Consider the following 20499-nt stretch of genomic DNA (forward strand, 5'->3'; position numbering starts at 1 on the left):
CACGGAAGGGGGCCTGGAGCAGGAGGCGTCCAGAAGCCAGCAGGTGCAGAAGAGGCCGGAGGGGCAGCCGGGAAACATTAGAAAGAGGCTCAGCGCGGCTCCTCCCCGACTCCCAGGGAAGGAGGAAGGGCGGCCATGGTCTCTTAGGGAGCCGCTCTCAGGCCCGCTCTCCCTTCTGGGGCTGACGGGAACGCTCCTCAACCCGCAGCCAAGGCAAAATCGCCAAGAACCCTCAATGGGGGGGGGGGGGCTAACTCGGCAAGATACGCCAAGACTTCAGTGCCCAGAATCCCCCAGCTGGTAAACCAGAGGAAGGCGCCGAAGAGCCAACTGCGGCTTCTTGGAAGGCAAAATCGAAATCGAAGCCCTCCCACCCCCACCCCCCACGTTGCGCGCCAGGGCCGGCGGTCCCGGGAGTGCCGAGCGCATGAGCCGGGGCTGCGTCCGGCCACAAGAGGGCAACGCCGGGCGGCCGGGAATCGCCCTCCTCGCCCCTGCAGCTGCAACGCCCCTCAAGGCGCACCGCCACCGCCGCTCCAGCCGCGCGCAGAGGACCCGCCTCGCTCGCCAGCGCTCCCGAGCGGGGGGGGGGGGGGAAGGACGCGACAGGCTGGAGCCGGAGGGGGGGGCAAGGGCGGCCGCCAGGCGCTTCAGGGGAGCCCCCACCCCGGCTGAGCCCCGCGCGCCCCGCCTCTTGCCAGCTGGTGGCAGCCCCCGCCCGGCCTTAGGAAGGGAGGGGGCTGCTGGGGCGGGAGGCCGGAGCCCCAGGCGTCCCTCCCCAGGAGCTGGGCCAGTCGGTGCGGGGCGGCGGGCAGCCCAGCTGCAGCCTCTGGACAGAAGCGGCTGCTCGGGCGCGTCCAGCCGAGGGCGCCTCCCGCTGTTTCCAGCCCGCCTCCGCCTCCGCTCCGCCTCCGCCTCCTTTCCCTCGGCGCTCGCGGAGAGCGGCCTGACCTCCTCTGTGCAACACGTGGAGATGATTCGAAGGCGGCTGTGACGCCCCCCTCATCCTGGCTTTCTTAACGCTCAGCCTGCCCGGTGGAGTCTGACTTTCCAGTCCTCCCCTCCTGTTTTGTTTATTAAGCTGATAGAGCCTCCTAGGTGACTCTGGAGGCAAACAAAATTAAAAAAGGAGACTACAACAATCACATTCGGCTTATTTTTCCCTTAGTTTAACTTGGCCTTTGCCCAAGAATTTCACCAGTCTCTGTCTCTCTCATATGCACCTTCATTCAATTGTAAGCCGAAGGTGTTCCCTCCATCATCACACCTAGGAACACAAACAGAGATTGCTTTCATCTCGGCCTCAGTTCGTGTCTTAGTGGAAGAGCCAGACAAGGTGTATCCATCAACTCATCTAATATGTTCAGAAAACAGAAACCGATTGAAAAATACAAGATAACATCTATTGAGCAGACCAATCAGCTTGCCTGCAGCACAGCAGTGATTCTTAATAGGAGAAGTGAGCTTTGAAATTAGAAAAGCAAAAGCAGAATCATATGCCAAAGTGGAAGGTCAGACGAGGTCAAAATAAAGAAATTAAGATCAGCTGAAAATAATTTAGAGAACATGAAAGAGCAAAATTTGAAGAATGAGAGGAGCAAATCTAGTATAAATCATATGGAACAATTAAACAGCAGAAATGTTTAAACGTCAAGTGAAAAGAATTAAATACTGAACTTCTCAGAATGAACAACTGCATGGCTTTTGATGCAAATATCTGACTAATTTACAAGATTGGCTAACAGCTTAACATTGCATAAAGACTACATCAGTGATTGCTTAATAACTGACAAAACTGATTCAAAAAGTCTCAGCAAAATGGTCACCACCAGAAACAAAGGCTGATAATATGATTGCATACAATGCTTATATATCTTATGGGTATAATAGCAGACAACTTCCAAGATTTTTTAGAAGAAAATGGTTTAGAGAATTGAAAAAGTAAAAAAAAAAAAAACAGTCTGGATTGCTTATGAAATAGCATTTGATTCATTACCACATAGCTGGCTTGCCCATCCTCTCAGTTTTAATTGAATTTGGTTTTAATTGGGTTGTTTTAAATCTTGGGCCAAAATTATTTAATTGTTTTTAAAACTGTTTTTAAATTTTATATGCAATGTTTTATCTCGGCTGTACACCGCCCTGAGTCCCGCAGGAGAAGGGCGGTATAGAAATAAAATAAAATAAAATAAATAAATAAATAGTTGAATAGAAAGAGTGCAGAGAAGAGCAACAAAGATGATTGGGGTGTTGAAGCTAAAACACGATGAATAGTTGGGGGAACCGGGTATGTCTAGTCCAGTGTTTCCCAAACTTGGCTATTTTAAGATGCATGGACTTCAATTCCCAGAATTCCCCAACCAGTATGCTTGGTTGAGGAATTCTGGGAGTTGAAGTCCATACATCTTCAAAGGGTCAAGTTTGGGAAACACTGGTCTAGTCTAACAAAGAAAAAGACTGGGTGGGACATGATAGTGTAGGAAGTTAGCACCCACCCCTTTCCTAGAAGAATGAAATATTTTAGGAAATATTAAAAAGGCAGAATATTATGTTTCCCTGTATGAGAAATGGAGAAGCATGTTTTAAAGACAAAGCAGCTTCCACCTTCCTGCCCCCCACCCTTTGTTAATGGGCCAGAGGCAGAAACTCAATTCCCTCCCATCTTTGTCAATGGACCATTATCTGCAACACAATAGACCCATCTAGCAACAGAAACTCACCACATTGCACCTGGGAAGATTACATCAGCCAGCAAGGCTAGCTAAGACCCCCACCCCCTGGGAGTCTGACAACCAATCAGGATACTCTTTCTGGGCCCCAGGAAGTTCAAAGCCAGAGAGAGCATAAAACCTGGGGATTTGCTGTATCTCGCCCCTTTTCTGTTCAGGAACTCAAGCCATGTGATCCTGTCCACCATTAAACCATCTTTCCAATGTTTCCAGTGTCTTTCCCCACTTGGAGCTGAACCCAGAAGGATATTTCTTCCAACAATTTGGCACCCCAGATGGGACTCCAAGCTAACCTAACCAATGGACCTGGCCCAGGTAAGCCTCCCTTGCTAGCAGCAGACCCATTGAGTCTGTGGGTAAGTTTTCCTGGACCTTGGCCATTTGGAACTAGGTTTTAAAGGGGTTTTCAGTGTTGAGCTCAAAGGTTGCTTGGAAAGAAGGTGAGTACCTCTAAATTTTAATTTTAAAGCATGGAAAAGCATGGGATGTGTGTATGCCTGCATGTGTGTGAGTGAAGGCCCTTCTCCCAATCACAGCTGGATCTTGCTTCCTCTGTGCATTTCCTAACCGCAGAAAGACCAACGGTCTGGAGAGCATGGAGGTTTTGCCAGAGTACAGGACCTTCTATTAGGGAAGGAGGAAGTGTGTGTGTGGGATTCCACCTGGAAAACAGTCTGATTTCACCTCTTTGAGCGACCTCTAGCCGCACCTCTGCCTACTGCTAGCTCCACCGAGCCGTGACCGGTAGGATAGAGAAAGCAAGGGGGTGGGGGGTCACTGAACATGGAACTTTGTGTTTAAAGGGAACGGAAGCCGAGCGAATGTCAAGTGAAAGTGAAACGGGTAATAAAACTGTAAAAGGGAATCCCGGTGTGTCTAAAGTATGAAAAGCCCAGATGCGGAGATAGTGTGAGGAGGTGCCAGTACTCACTGCTGGGGGCAGCAGGTCCTCCCGGATCCCCTTTTTGGATCCGAAAACTTATGGCGAGTTCCCTACAGGAAGGGGCCCGTACTTCGTAAGGGAATCGAAGTCCTTCCCAGAGCCTTTTCTCTGAAAACTGATGGCGGGCCACCTGGCTAAGTCGAAGTGATCCTTATACCTAAAGGGTCATGGGTAGCAGTAGTTCGCAGGTGGCAGGAACCCCCTGGGAGAATTGCTCGAGGCCTGGTGTTAAGGATATTGCTGAGTTACACCCGAAGTTGTGGTTTATAAAGCAGAATACCGTTAGAGTTTTACGCACGGAAACATTTTGAGAGTAATTGTGAATAACATACAGACAAACTGGGTTTTACAGTATTTTACTTTTAGGGAAAAGCAAAATCATAGTCCTTTAACAATCCAAGTCTTAGCCATATAAAGTGCAATATAAGATCAATCCAGGGATATAAAATCTTCTTACCAGTTTATAGAAAAATACAAGGAACAATCAAGGAATATAGCCCTGCGCATGCGCAAGATGCCGTCTCCCGGGGTATCTGCTGATGGGATGGTGAAGGGATCGACAATTTTGGGGCGGTCGGGGGCCGTTTTTCTACCTTCTGGCCCCATGCCCGACTTGTTGAGCATCTGACGGTGCGGATGAGCCGTTCAGACCGGGACAGGCTTCAGGATGGCCCCAGAACCAGCACAGAGGGATTGCATCAGCTGGGACGCTGATAGATGGGTGGCGGCGGTCTCCATGATCGCGCCTAGGCCGCGGAGAGCTGACGGCCTGATTGGCGTGGCTGGGATGCTGGGGAAGCCACATTCAGCTGTCCAGGCCCCTGCAGTGCTGTGGCGGCAAGGGAGGATTGTCAGGCACCTTGGGGAGCTGGAGAGAGCTGACAGCAAAATCGGCAATGTGAGAGACCGCATTGATGGCAGCTGGTTCAACAATCTGAAGACTGAGGGCACTTATTGCCCAACATTGTTTTGCTGGGCTTTTACAACCTCCCTTGTGTCTGTGGCCATCGGAAGAACTGGACAATTATTGTCTGAGTGGAAAGGGCATTCTTATATGGGTAAGTGTGCCAGTGAAGATCCGGGGTTGTTGGTGAGTTGGCTAGAGAGGGATTGGCAATTTTCCACCCTTGTCTCCCCCTTGGAACCCCTCCCCACCCCCTGTAGCGCTCCCCCTTGACTACTGCCCTTACTCTGATTTTGGCCAGACTATCTTTGCCAGCTTCAGTTCTTATCGGACCTTAGCATCACCCTTCCTGTTATACTGCCATCTGATTTTCCTTCTCTCTATCGCTGTGTCGTTTCAATTCTGCCTCCTTTCCATCGCCTTCCATTGATCTCGGCATGTCAGAGTAGGACAGCGGGCAACAGGCGAGGGAACCGAGAGTCTTGGACAATTATTGCTGCTTGTATTCCGGAGGAAGGTGTTATGATCTCTGCTGGTGGCTTTTGTCACCTAGTCGCCGTGAGAGGGTGGCTGCGGCTAACTCCCCTGAATAAAATCATCGCAGCTGCTCTTTTGAATTTTCCATCGCTGTGAGAGAGCAGTGGTTTTCCGGTTTTTCCATGCCCAGCTGCTCTACATTTGACTGTCCCCTGTTTTTACCATCTTCAACGCCCATAGTCTCCTTTCACCTGCTTTTCCCATATTTTCAACTGGCTTATACCTCGGTGGACCTCCTCTCACTGCGAGATGCCCCCCTCTCGCAGACATGGCCTTCTTATTTATCTAAGGCCTACCTCAAGGACAGGTTTTGGAACCCCGAGTGATGGCATGTTTCAAAGCGGGACTTGAGGGTTTTTTTAATTAGGGTTTTTAATCAAATTTTAAGGGGACCCGGGAGGTGGGGGATGAAAAATGAGTCGGGGGCGACTCTCACGGTTCAGCAACCTAGCTCAACCGAAGTTGGTGGGGCGAGAGGGGGAGGGGAGGGAAAAGAAGAGGCTTGGTGGAGTGAGGGTCTTCCAATCCCTATGATGGTTGGGAGGGGCAGGGGGTGTGAGAGAAGGGGATTTGGGGAGCGCTCCCGCTGCATCCAGCCGGTGGCGCGCTCCGGCCCCCTGGCCTCATCCTGCTTCCCTGGGGGTGTAGGAGAGCGGAGCCCTGGACTCTGGCTGGTGTATTTGAATGCCAGGTCCATGGGGAACAAGGTCCTCCTCGTCCGAGATTTAATTGACGAGGAGGACTTGGACCTGGCATGCATTACGGAGACCTGGCTAGGGCCGGAGGGAGGTGTCCCTCTCACCGATTTATGCCCCCCAGGCTTCCATGTGCTTCACCAGCCGTGACTCCAGGGTAGGGGCGGGGGTGGTGGTTGTTGTTATTAGAGAAAGCATCAGTCCCAGGGAGGTCACTGTTCCTCAGATAGGTGGGTGTAAATCCCTCCTTTTGAAGTGGGACCCTGGAGTTCAATCGGATCTGTTGGTTACGTACCTATCTCCCAGCTGCGTAGCCTCAGCCCTGCCCGCACTGCTAGATGTCCTGGCTGAGTTGGTGGTTGAACTCCCCAACCTTCTGGTTGTGGGAGACTTCAATTTACCATCGGCCGGGGAGACATCTGAGTCAGTCCGGGAGTTCATGGCCTACATGACGGCCATGGACCTAACTCAGGTTGTGCAGGGCCCAACTCATAAGGGAGGACACACACTCGACCTGATTTTTCTCTCTGGACAGTGGATAAATAATCGTGGTAGGGTAAACTTGTCAATCTACCCCCTGTCATGGACTGATCACTCCCTCCTCAGGCTGGACTTTCTCTCCGTCATTCCCCGCTGCTGGGAAGCGGAACCAACGAGACTGTTCCACCCCAGGCGCCTGATGGACCCAGAGGGGTTCCTGATGGAGCTTGGGCCATTTCCCACCACCTTAACCCACGATTCGTCCGAGGCCCTAGTCGCGGCATGGGAACAGGCCGCAGTGGGGGCCTTGGATCGAATCATGCCTTTGTGGCCTCTGACCCGACGCAGATCCCAGGTGGCTGCATGGTTTATTGCGGAGCTCAGGGAAATGAAGTGTCAGAGAAAACACCTGGAGGGCGGTTGGAGATCCTCCTGATCCGAATCTGACCGAACCCAGTTAAGAACCCATATTAGGTCTTATCTTGTGGAAGCAGCAAAACGCCAATATTTTGCCGCTCTCATTGCATCTGCAGAAAACCGCCCAACTGCTCTGTTTAGAGTTACCCGCTCTCTTCTCAATCATGGAGCGAGGGAGGACCCCTTGCAGGGCAGAGTTGAGGATTTTGTACAGTTTCTGCAAGATCAAATCGCTCCGATTCGGACTGGATTGGACTCTGACTGGGCAGAGTCTGGCGAGTTGACAGGGGCCTGTCCTGATGGTAACATCTGGGTTGGGTTTGAGCCTGTTTTGATGGATGAAGTGGACAGGATCATGGGTCGACTGGGTGCCTCCACATGTTTATTGGACCCTTGTCCCTCCTGGCTTGTTTCTGCAGCCAGAGAGGTGACTGGAGCCTGGATCCAAGCGGTTGTCAACACTTCTCTGAGGGAAGGGTCTTTCCCGCCACACTTAAAGAGGCAGTGGTTCGTCCCCTCCTCAAGAAGCCCACCCTTAATCCAGACTCCCTTAACAACTACCGTCCAGTCTCCAACCTTCGCTTTATAGTGAAGGTTGTTGAGTCCGTGGTGGCAAAGCAGCTCCCGCAGTTCCTGGAGGAAACTGACTTCCTAGACCCGTACCAATTGGGTTTCAGGCATGGTTACAGCACGGAAACGGCATTGGGCGCCCTAGTGAATGATCTCTGGTGGGCCAGGGATGGGGGTTGCTCCTCCATCGTGGTCCTTCTTGACCTCTCAGTGGCTTTTGATACCATCGACCATGGTATCCTACTGCAGCGACTCGGGGGGTTGGGGGTAGGAGGCACCGTTTTACGGTGGTTCTCCTCCTACCTCTCGGGTCGCTCGCAGTTTGTATGGACGGGAGGAGAGAGATCCACCCCGAGGCTCCTCACATGTGGGGTGCCTCAGGGGTCGGTTCTCTCCCCCCTGCTCTTTAACATCTATATGAAGCCACTGGGTGAGATCATTCGTGGTTTTGGGGTGAGATACCACCAATATGCTGATGACACTCAGCTTTATATCTCCACTCCGGATCACCCTGGGGATGCCCTTTGTGTGATGTCCCGCTGCCTGGAAGCGGTACGGGCCTGGATGGGAAGAAACAGACTCAGACTCAACCCATCCAAGACTGAGTGGCTGTGGATACTGGTATCTCGTGATCTAGTGGCCCTGTCACTTGTGATGGGAGGGGAGGTCCTTACTCCCTCAGAAAGGGTCCGCAATCTGGGGGTCCTCCTGGATTCACGGCTATCTTTAGAAGATCATTTGATGGCCGTGACCAGGGGGGCCTTCGCACAGGTACGCCTGGTGCGCCAGTTGCGCCCTTTCCTACATCGGGATGCCCTTGCCACGCTCACTCATGCCCTTGTTACGTCTCGGTTGGACTACTGTAACGCCCTCTACATGGGGCTGCCCTTGGGATGCACCCGAGGGCTACAGTTAGTCCAGAATGCGGCAGCACGGGTTGTTACGGGGGCTTCTCGGTACTCCCGTGTGACACCTCTCCTGCGTGAGCTGCACTGGCTACTGGTGGTTCTTCGGGTTCGTTTCAAGGTGCTGGTGCTCACCTATAAAGCCCTACATGGCTTAGGCCCAGGGGACCTGCAAGATCATCTCCTGCCATCCTCCCATCGTCTGGTGCGCTTACACAGAGCGGGCCTCCTCAGGGTGCCGTCAGCCAGACAATGTAGGCTGGCGGCCCCCAGGGGGAGAGCGTTCTCTGTGGGAGCGCTGACCCTCTGGAATGGGCTGCCCACTGGCCTCAGGACAGCCCCTGACCTCCTCTCCTTCCGCCGCGAATTGAAGACGTGGCTTTTTCACCAAACGGGCTGAACCCGTAGGGGTGATTTTTAATAATTTTAATTAATTTTTTAATTAATTTTACCTAATTTTAAATTGACTTTGATGTTTATGTAATTTTTTTGTCTCCTTCTTGTAAGCCACTCTGAGTCCTTCGGGAGAAGGGCGGCATATAATAAATAAATAAATAAATAAATAAATAAATAAATAAATAAATAAATAAATTAAAAAAAAAATCAGGAACAATATAAAACAGTTCAATAAATATCAGAAAGCACTAAATAAATAATCATGATCAAACAATTGACCATAGAGAGATCAAAAAGAGTTACACTGTAGCAGCAGGTAAAAATGGTGTAGTGTCCACACTAACCATAATTTAGCTCTCCTTAAATACATTGGCTACAGAGCTCAGCCAATCAGGATGCAGAATGACTCAGCACAGTTCTTAAAGCTACATAATACATTCACATAATACAAACATACAATGTTGGCTTATATATTTCCTGGCCAACCAATTAGGCAATAACCATTTCCTAACACATGGGACGCCAGGCGGATGCCCATTTTGAATGGCATGAATAAGAAAAGAGCGGGAAAATTGTTATATGCTAAGAGATAACACCGGGAGACAAATTTGGCTAAATAAAGGTACTTAAAAGGAAAGGGAAATATATAAATAGGAATGTTGAGGTTTTTGTTTGTTTTGCTTGTTTGTTTGTCTCTTTGTTTGTCTTCTATGTAACCCCGTGGTATGTTTGTTAAGATTTGTGCCTTCCCTAATTTAACTGAGATTTATGGCGGGAGTGATCAGTGTATGTGTAAATCTCAGAGTTCTGTTTTCATCTCTTTGTCCTCCTTGTTTTTATGTATATATAGACATATATAATTGTATATATAATTGTACAATAGCTAATTGTAACTGTAAAATGTATCTGATCCCTAGAGACAAGAATTTGAAATTGTTAGAGGAGGAAAAAAAAGGGTTGAAGCAATGAAAAATGGGAGAGAGAGAGAGACAAAGAAAGAGCCTTTGCCCTGTGTTTGTCTGGCCAACAAGAACAAAGTAAAGAGAACTTTTCATTTTATTTCTATTTTTTCTCCTTCCCTCTCTGTATCTTAAAGTAACAACTCAAGTTTATGAGGAAATGTTTTAAATTCATTTACAAGAAAAAAAAATTCAGTCTTGCACTTACTGTATGTGTTTAAATGCTTTTACCTGTTCATCTCTTTCCCAAAGTATGTGAATCCAGTTTTTTCTTTCTCATCTGTTGTGTCTCCATTTTGTTGAAACAGTATTATCTGTTTAGTAACTGCAATACTGATGTGTTGTTGTTTCTTTTCAAACTCTGCCTGCAAGCTATCTACCCACCCATCTCTAATCCTGTTACAATGCCTTTTCTAGGAAGATTACCCACAAAGGGGGGAGGGACCCTGTTCTAATGTCTTTCAGCCCTGCACAGATGACTCTGCAACTGTGGAAGCAGAGCACATGGATCCAGATGCTGCCTCCAAAGGAGACCTTCCATCTGTTTGAACCAGGAATTGGGTTTGAATCCAGCCTCCACTGAAAGTCATCACAGCAACCAGAATGGAGCTAATTTCAGTAGACTTCTTGAATTCATTCTTCAAAATATCAATTTCAAAACTTTCAGAAAGTTATCAATTAAGTTTAAAGTTAAGCATTTTAATACCTCGATATATATATATATATTAAAAAGGCTATCCATTTTTAGTTAAACATTTTTACTTAAACTTAAAAAATACTAATTTTGGTAAACTTTTCAAATTTATTATTAAAATCCTCCCCAAAAGAAACTAATCTTCAATTCTTCCTTTCTTTCTATATTTTTTCCAGTCCTTCTTCTTCAACATTGCTCCTCCCCCTGCTTTTATTTTCAAAAATTTTTGAATATAGATTTGAGGCTGATGCTTCTTTGGAAATCCTTCTCTTCTAAAAGTTATCTCCTTCAATTTGAAATCTCCATTTCGATTCTTCCTGCTTATATAATCAATCACTTCCTTCCTTGAAAGTTGATTCTGTTTATCAAGCCAAGAATTGTCACAATAAAGTTTATCAGTCTGCAGGAAAGAGTCTATTTGCTGCTTTTCAATTAACTGCATAAAAGCTCCTGTCGAAATCTCTGTTTTCTATGTGCTAACTTCCATCATATTCCTGACAGCCTCTTTTCCCTTCTCCAGAATCGAAATAAGTTGATTTTCTTCCTCTTTTCCAGCCAGCAAATCATTGCTGTTCTCCCAATTATAATTTTGAGTACCAGAGAACAAGGTAGCCATCGGGACTAAATGGGTTTTCAAAATCAAAGAACTAGAGGACAATAAGAAACTGTACAAAGCTAGGCTAGTAGCACAAGGGTTTGCACAAAGGTACCTGGAGGACTACACAGATACGTACTCACCCACGGTCAGGGCAGAGAGTGTAAAAAGTGCTCTGGTAGTGGCCACAATCCTAGGACTAGAAGTCTACCAGTTCGATGTGCAGACAGCCTACCTCCACGTGAAGCTAGATAAAGAGATCTTTGTCAGGGCACCCCCGGGGAGAAACACACAAGGGGAGGACACGTGGTTATTGAACAAAAGTCTGTATGGGCTGAAACAGTCCAGTAAGAGGTGGTACGTGTGCCTAGCAAAGATCCCCAAGGACATGGGGTTCACAGCCACCTCCGCCGACCTATGCTTTTTCACCAAGAGAGAGGGCACATCCATAGAGTACGTACTCATCTACGTGGATGACATTTTGTACTGTGGTCAGCATAAACAAAATTGTGACATGTTTGCCAATCAGTTGGGGAAACATTTTGCCCTAAATACTCTGGGAAAGGTGAACAAATACCTGGGTGTCCAGATTAATAGAACTCAGAAGGGATTCAGGATCTCCCAAAGGGAGAAAATATTGGACCTGTTAATTAAATGCAACATGAAAGACGCCAAGCCATGTGATACGCCCATACACATTGACTTCCTGAAACACATGAACGAGGAAATTGAGAGGACAATACCCTCTATAGGTCTGTTGTTGAGTCACTACTTTATATAGCTAATTGGACTAGGCCAGACAGTCTCCTGGCAGTCAACCTGCTATCCAGACATGTCAGCGATCCAAGGATGTACCACTGGGAGGGTGTGAAACGTGTGCTCAGGTATCTAAAACACAGCATGGACGCATACCTGAACCTAGAGCCAGAGATGTCCAAAGAATCCATCCTAACCTCCTATGCCGACGCTGACTGGGCAGGCGACACAAAAAGTAGAAAGAGCACATCCGGCTACGTGTTTCTCATCAACGGCTGCCCAGTACATTGGTACACTGGGAAACAAAACCTGATAGCCACCTCCACAGCTGAGGCAGAATACATCTGTCTCTCCAAAGCAACTAACAACCTGACACGGTTTGATGACCTGCTCACCAGCATTTGGACCGAACTGGCCTACCCGATAGTAATACATGAGGACAATAGGGCAGCCATAGACATATCCATGGCAGAAGCAGTAGGCCAAAGGTCCAGACACATAGACATTAAGCACAAGCATGTCAGAGAATTAACGAACATTGGTTTTATTAAGGCTGTACATTGTGAGACCGCCGAGCAAGCCGCAGACATCCTGACCAAACCTCTACCAAGCAAACAGCATGCTTACCTTACGTCTAAATTAGGGGTACGGGTGCAAAACACGCAAGCAGGTCCAACTGTTGGGCATTTAGAGGGGGATTTGTTGTGTATAAATGCCCACCATTGTCCATCCCCAGGCATGATAAGGGTTAACACCACATCCACCTAGATCCTCCCCTGACCCCTCCTTACCTCAGCTCCGCCTCCCAGGTACTTAAGACATGGTCCAGGCATCCAGAGGTCACTTCCAGCCACATACCTGTAAATGAAACATTGATTAATAAAGAGAATTGATTCACTGCATCCTGTGTTGGAGTTATTGGGTAAGATCCTAGAAATAAGTCACAGTCTAGGGGAGCTCTACCCAGACCCTTCTGCTCTTCTCTCCCCCTTTTTCCCTGGGGGAGAGTTTCGAGCTGCTAGAACAGCTGATTTTCGCTGTTCTAGCGGCAAACAGAATCACGGGGCTGGAGCTCTGAAGGAGCATCTGTTCGGGGAACGCGGAGCCTATACCAGGTACCCACATAGGAGCCAGGCCTACCAGTAGAGCGTCTTGAGCGACTCCACCTCCTCCCCGTTGTTGAGTGGGATGACCCCGTGCAGTGACCTGGCCTACTTGCTGTGAGCCATGTCGCCTTGGGGCGTCCTGGTCCTGGGCCCCTCCACGCGTAACCTCCCCCAGTGTGGAAGGTGTAGGGCCGGAGTCTGGGGAGGGGTTGCGCCATCCGGATCTATACACCCGTTGTCAATACGGAGCTTCAGACTCGCTAAATGGAAACGGGTTCCAGTGCTGCTCCGGGTTTCCCCTTGACTCTGCCAAATGTCCTGGCCCGGTGCCCATGGCTGCCAGGAGGGAGCATCCTGGAAACTAGTCTCTCCAAACTTCTCCCGTAAAATGTCTAGAGTGGAAGCCCCCAACCCCGTGGAGTAGCTCCAGTCGCAGTCCTCGTCCTCCATCCATCTTCTCTCCCTCTACCCTTGGAAGGACGTCTCTCCCAGCTGGGGCGACAGCTGCTTTGGGCCGGTAATAGCAGAGCTCTGCCACCACTCCCCCACATCGGTCTTCAGCCCGCTGGAACTACAGTCCTTGGCATCGAGGGGAGCGCCCTCCCCCTGCTGCGACGGTCTTTCCTTGGGGCGCACCACTGGCAGCACCACCTCCTCCAGCACCTGGATGCCTGGCATCGTCTCCACCACGGTATCCTCCGCTGCCTCCTCAGTCGCCGGTGAACCGGCCACCATGCCTTCCACCATGACAAACACGGCACCGGCAGGTCAAACCAATGAAGAGAAAACAAACGCCGACTTTCTATCAGGTCTTCAGCTGCGGGTCCGGCTCGAGTAGAAAGGAAAATGCTACGAACAGGTCTCGTGTGTTGGAAACGCTTTTACTTCAATTGAGTCTCAGCAACAGCAGTAGCAAGTCTGACAATTGATGCGGCAATACACAAAGTCGGCGTTGGGAGCGGCTGCTTTCCAACGCCGTTTAAATACACGCGCCTCCAATTACAGCTGATTGCACGCTCTTCCGGGTCGCCGTGGCTTCTGCCCATGCGCGCATTATCACTTTCATCATCCTAGCAGAACAGAAGGGCGGCACACCTAACCCTGCAACCCGACCGCAGCGTGACCGACTGCCTATCGTTATGTTAAACACCCCCACCACCAATGTGAACAGCATACCCAAATCAACCCCCCCATGCCGCTGGAGTCAGGTATGCTTATACATCAGGATCCAAAGGTGCTACAGGATCCACGGTCGTTATTAGAGCTCCGGGTGTCGAGCATGACTCGGAATTGAAATCTGCCCAGTGGGCAGTTAAACATCATTTTCCATTTGTCTCCCTCCTTTATGCAGACTTGCTAGTAGGCTTCCCTTAGATCTAGGTTGGTGAAGATTTTGCCTTTTGATAAGTGGTTCAGCAAGTCCTTCATTAGGGGTAGGGGGGTAGGTGCTTTGTATGCAAATTGTGTTGACACCGCAAAAATCAATGCATAATCTCAGCCCCCCCCATCTTTCTTCCCTTTAAACAAGACGGGGGTTGCCACTTTAGATTTTCAGTCTCGATGAATCCTCTGGCAAAGTTGGTATCAATGTACTTCCTCAACTTGGTAATTTCTGCAGATGTCATATAGTCATACTGCCTAATTTTAATTCCATTTGTTTTGTCCGACCCACGTATCTTACTTAACAAAAATTCCAAGGTCAAGATAAACAATAATGAAGACAAAGGACATCCTTGTTTTGTTCCTTTTTCTATATTAAAAGTATCTGTTAAACTACCATTAATTATTATTTGCGCTCTTTGTTTCTGATATATTGCCTTAATAGATTGTGTAAAATATTCTCCAAACTGCATCTTTTCTATTATTTTCAATGAATTGCCAATTCAATTGATCAAATGCTTTCTCTGCATCAAGAAATATCAGCACCTCAGGGATTTGGTTGTTCTTCCCCAAATACTCCAATAGGTTAACAACTTGCCTTACATTACTTTTCATTTGTCTACCATTTATAAAACCAGTTTGATCATTATGAATCATTTGTTGCATGACTGTCATTAACCTATTTGCTAGTATTTTAGCAAAAATCTTGTAATCTGTATTTAAAAGTGATATAGGCCTATAATTTTTTGGCTGGGTGTGGTCTTGCTCCTCCTTTGGAATCAGAGAGATATAAGCTGTCCTCCAGGATGGGGGTACATCTCCTCCAGATTGTATGTTAGTAAATAATTCTTTGAGTGGTCCCACCATTTCTAACTGCAAATGTTTATAATAAGCAGCTGTCAAACCATCCGTCCCAGGAGCTTTACCCACTTTCAACTGCTTAATTGCAAACATGATCTCCTCGGAAGTTATTGGTTGATTTAAACCTTCCCTTTGCTCTTTTGTAGGAATATTCTCTTTCTGTAAGTATCTATCTATATCTATACTTTGAATTTTATCACTAGCATACAACCTCGTATAAAATTCTAAAAATGCTTTTTTAATCATATTTTGCTGATAAACCTCTTTACCTTTATATTCTATTTTCTCTATGGTCCTTGACTTTTGTTTTTTCCTTAACAAATATGCTAATCATCTCCCTGGTTTATTAGCATTGCAAAAAGTATTATGTTTAGCATATTGCAAATTAGTTGCGACCTGATCTGCCATTAGCATATTAAATTGCCCTCGCAATAAGTTAATTGCCTCTTTTATTTTCTTGTCTGCTGGGTTCAATATCAAAGCTTGTTCTTTTTTTAAATTTCCTCTTCTAAGTCCTTCCTTTTTTTCCCCTGTTTACGTCTATGTTTATTATTCAAATATATCAAAATACCTCTCATATATGCTTTACTTGCATCCCAAACCATTTCCAAAGATGTACCCTTATGCATATTTATAATGAAAAATTCTTTCATAAATTTTTTACATTCTTTTACATTTTCCTCCTATCTAAACAGATTTTCATTTAACCTCCAAGACCTCTTAGATCCCATTCCATACTCTAATTCCATCCAAATTGGACTATGATCCGTTAAAACTCTTGGGCAGATCTTCGTCTTCTTCACCCTAGAAAAAAGATCATTTGTAATTAATATAAAATCAATCCTAGAGAAAGATTGATGTCTATCAGAAAAAAAGGTAGTCTTTTTCTTTGGGGTTCCTCTCTCGCCAGATATCTCTCAACTCCATATCATCCATCATTTCAAAAAACGATTTTGGCAATCTGGCACGCGTTGAAATATTCTGCAAGAGCCCCTTCTCGTCTTTTTTAGTGTCCAAAACTCCATTCCAATCACCCAGTAAGATACATGATTTATAATCCCATTGTAGTAACTTGGAATGTAAAAGCTTATAAAATTTTTCCTGTTGTTGGTTCGGTGCATAAACTCCAATTTAAAGTATTTTTTCTCCTTTTATTAAAAGTTCAATTGCTATAAATCTTCCTTGATCATCTGCTTCAATTAATTTGGCAATTAAGTCTTTTTTTAGGTATATAACTATACCATTCTTCTTCTAGGGAGCAGATGCAACAAAATGTATACCTAGCCTTGCATTTATTAAATATTTTTGATCTGTCGTTCTAATGTGAGTCTCTTGTAGACAGATTACATCATTTTTAAACTGTTTCAAATAATGAAATATTTTTCTCCTCTTTTGTGGTGAATTTAGGCCATTAACATTCCAGGTTAAAAATCTAGTTGCCATTCTTGGGCCCCTGAAGCTTTTGGAGCATCTGCTGGAAGTCTCCATGCATTTTACTTTTTGGCCTTGCTCCTCCCACTGCTTCTGTTTTTGTAGTTTCTTGAATCATCTGGAGTTGCTGCACTCTTAATTCTTCTTGACGCTTGGCTGCCGCTCGGGTCTGTCTTTGATCCTTAGGTTCTTCTATTTTTTTGAATATCTCCAAAGCTTGAGCAATAGACAAAAGTTGTATTAAGTCTTCTTGAGTAATCAAAGCTCCCCCTTGAGCCTGTACCAACAATTCTTCCTTCTCCCCCTTTCTTGCCCCCTCTACTTCCATCTTCTTTCTAGCTTCTGGGGACTGTGGGCATCCAGCCTTTAGTACATTGGTGTAGAAATCTCTTGCCTTCCACACTGAGTTAAGACGATGTCTTTCTCCTGAATAATTGACCACTAGTCCAGCTGGAACCTCCCATCTGTACTGTATCTGATGGTTTCTCAGTTCTTCCACCAGAAAGCTATAATCCCTTCTGGCTCTCAACATTTTGGGGGGGATTTCTTTCAGTATTAAAACCTCCTGCCCCTGCACTTGAAGTTTATTCTTAAAAGTGACTTGTAGGATTTCATTGTGTATTCTCCTTGTTGTAAAATAAACTACAATGTCTCTTGGTAGATGTTTCTGTCTGGCAACACATGAATTGACACGGTAAATTTTGTCAATTTGCCATTCAAGATTTGCTTTTTGGTCTCCCATTATCTGTGCAAATGCTTCTGAAAAAATCTCTCTCAAATTCTCTTGCTTATTTTCTTTGAGGCCTCTTATTCTCAAAGCAAATTCCATATCTCTATATTGTATCATTATCACATCGGCCTCTGCTCTTTCCATCTTATTCTGGACCTCCCCCATTTTATTTTCCAGGTTCTCATTAGACTGCTTAATTTCTTCCACTTTTTCATCTATTGCTTCAATATGGCCTGCCAGACCTTATACTGCCATGATAATATCTTCTCTAATTTCTTGATTTTGTTTTTGAATAATCTCTTTAATTTGTACTATCTCCTCAGCAACATCTCAAATTTTATCCTCAAACATTGAAGCAATTTTTTTTCTGTAACAGCGGCTTGTATTTTAAGGGCTTCCTGCAACATTTCAAATATTAATATTGGTGGTTCCATTGGAACAGAGAGAGATTGCAATTTGGATGTTTGAGCTGGCAAGGTCCCAGCACTTTTAGTGACAATAGTCTTTACTTGTTTTGAAGCCATTTTTAGCAGCCAGAACAACAAATCCACCAAATCCAAAAATTCCCAGTCTTTAAATAATATCAATCCTTTTTTTAAAAAAATCACTGCTGTAGTCTTTTTAGCCTTTAATCCCCCCCCCCTTTTTTTTGAAGCAAAAATCTCTAATTTTGAACAGGGGCTACCAGCGCTAAACGAAACTTTCCTCTTTAACTTTTGCTTTCATGCCCCATTAAAGCTCAATCGCCATCTTGGTTTCACTTTCTCCCCTTAATGAGTCAGAAGGAGGTAATACACATTTGGAGTTAAAGTTCAGTACTTGCAAATCTGATCTCTCCTGAGTTTGCTCAGCCTGCTTCTGAATGATGTTTATTCCAAGCGTTGTTTGCAGGGGTGGTCGTGGCGTCTTCTCCTGCTTAAAGCAGAAACATCCCAGATCCGGAGCTCTGTCGGGCTTCCAGGGAGCTCTCACCCTTCGAGCCCCAGAATTGTTCCTGGGGCTTTTGGGGGAGCTCTACCTGCACCCGTCTGCTCTCTTCCTCCCCTTTTCCTGGGGAGAAAGTTTCCAAGCCGCTAGACAACTGATTTGCGCTGTTCTAGTGGCTTTATGAGATCGCGGGGCTGGTGCTCACAAAAGGAGCGTCTTCGGCACCTGCGGTGCCACCGGAAGTCCTCCCCAGGTCAATGGCACAATCAGTGGCTCGATGAGGGGGAAGGATATTACATTCCTCCTCACTAAATGCCTCAGCCAGGTCTTTATATTCCTTAGAAATCTGGGGCTCGCCTGGAGGGCAGTCTGAAGCAGCTGCTGCGGCTTCTGGCATTTGGCTCCTATAATTTGGTAGTCTTTTGGGAGGAGGGACGGGGGGCAATGGGCCAACGCCAATTATGATCTTCCAGTACCCATCTTCCCATTTAATGGTAGGGGCCCATTTGTCAAACCACACAAGGCCTAATATGATAGATTCTGACATCTTTGGCATTACTATAAATTGTGTAAGTTCACGATGCAACCCCATTTCTAATTTCACAAGTTCTGTAATTTGGGTGGCTGGAACCCCTCCAATTAACGTTCCATCCACCTGTTCAAACTCAATTGGGTGTTTTAAGGCTCTAGTTTTTATTCCTAGTTCAATGTTTGGATGGCCAATTAAACATCTAGTGCAGCCTGTATCTATTACTGCTGATACTTCTCCTTCCTCCCCAGTCTCAGGCACCACCAATTTCACTTTATTTTAAAAAGGGGGTGTGGCTGCACTCACCATTGGGTCATCATCATCGGTTGGCTCACCGGGAGGGGCTCCTTTGGCTGGAGGTTCCTCACTCTCTTCGGTGGGGAGGTGAACCTCTACGGCTTGTTGGACAAATTGGCTGGTGTCAGGGGGCTTTCGTGAAGTCCTGCCTCTGGTGGCTGTGGGAGGATGTGGTTGAGGAACTGGCGCAGGAGCCAGACACTTGGAAACTCGATGACCTGTTTGCCCACAATCGTAGCACTTGATAGCCCCCATAGGTTGAGAAGGAGGGGCCTCAGCAAGTTTAGAAAGAGGACGTCTAGCCAAAGCCCTCTGGGGTGGCTTCTCTGCTGAGGGCTTGCGGTATGGGTTGATTTCTCTTTCCAAAGCTATGGACATGGTATACAAGTCCTGCAGTCACTCTGGCACCACTTGGACACCACATGCTTTCCTGACTTCTTGATCAAAGGCGTCTTTAAATTAGTGTAGGAGTTTGCGGTCTGGCCAATGAGCAAGTTTCCCTGCGACCCATCTAAAGTCCCATACAAAGTCTTTCATGGGTCGATTACCTTGCTTCATCTCCTTTATTGTGGCTTTGTTCTCATTGATCTGGTCAGGTCATCGGATCTGGTCTGGAGCAGCTCAACAAACCCTTCAGCATCATTTAGTTCAGCAGCTCCCCCGTTGTGCAGCTGGGCTATCCAGTTCAAAGCATCTCCTTCATTCATCCCCTCTGAAATTGCAGCTACTAAATCATGATATCAGTTTCATATTGTTCCCCATGCTGATTTATATGGGCCCAGACTCGGCTGAGCAAATAAGCCAGTTTGGTAGGCTTACCAAATGTGGTCCTAAAATGGGATGGAGGTGGTCTTGCAGGTGGAATGGCCACAGTGCCGGGCAGTGGGGCAGGGACCTGCTACTGAGCTGAGGGGGGTGGGGGTGGGGACGAACGCCAGTGGCTGAGCTGGAACCTCTGGTGGAGCTGCTGCTAGCTGCTGGATTGCGGGTGGGGGCAGGACTAGAGCTGGTTGCTGTGCTGGTCATTGAGTGGCAGAAGTGGGGGGGAGCTCTAACCAGCTGCTGGATCAGGCCCCATTTATTTATTTTATTTATTAGTCCAATTTATATGCCGCCCTTCTCCGTAGACTCGGGGCGGCTTACAATGCATTATAGCAATAGCCTGCATACTTTTTTGTATATACCTGCTTATTAGGGCTTTTGGCCCCCCCTAAACGGTGTTCTTTTTTTATACAAAGTCAGCTTATTTCCCCCACAATCCGGGTCCTCAATTTACCTACCTCGAAAGGATGGAAGGCTGAGTCAACCTTGAGCCTGGTGAGATTCGAACTTGCAGTAATTGCAGGCAGCTGGCAGCTAAGTGCTAGCACTTAACAGCACTTTAGTCTGCTGCATCACCGAGACCCACTGCTGTGCTGGGATCGGTGGGGCAAATTGGGCCCATGGGGATCCCAGGAAGAATGGAGCAGACAGTGCCGGCATCCACTGGACCCACTCCTGGCCAAGATAGAATCCCTGGCCTGGGGGGGTATATTCCGCATGAAGGCAGGTTGGCAAGAGGGGGCACCTGGTGGGGGTAGTGGTCCCCATGCTGGCTGCATCTGCTATCTTCCTCCTGCTGCTTGGCCCGGTTGCACCGATCCGATCCCCTGGTCCTC

The sequence above is a fragment of the Pantherophis guttatus genome, chromosome 13 (assembly GCF_059756535.1).
Source record: "Pantherophis guttatus breed Tessera chromosome 13, ASM5975653v1, whole genome shotgun sequence".
Classification (NCBI taxonomy): Eukaryota; Metazoa; Chordata; class Lepidosauria; order Squamata; family Colubridae; genus Pantherophis; species Pantherophis guttatus.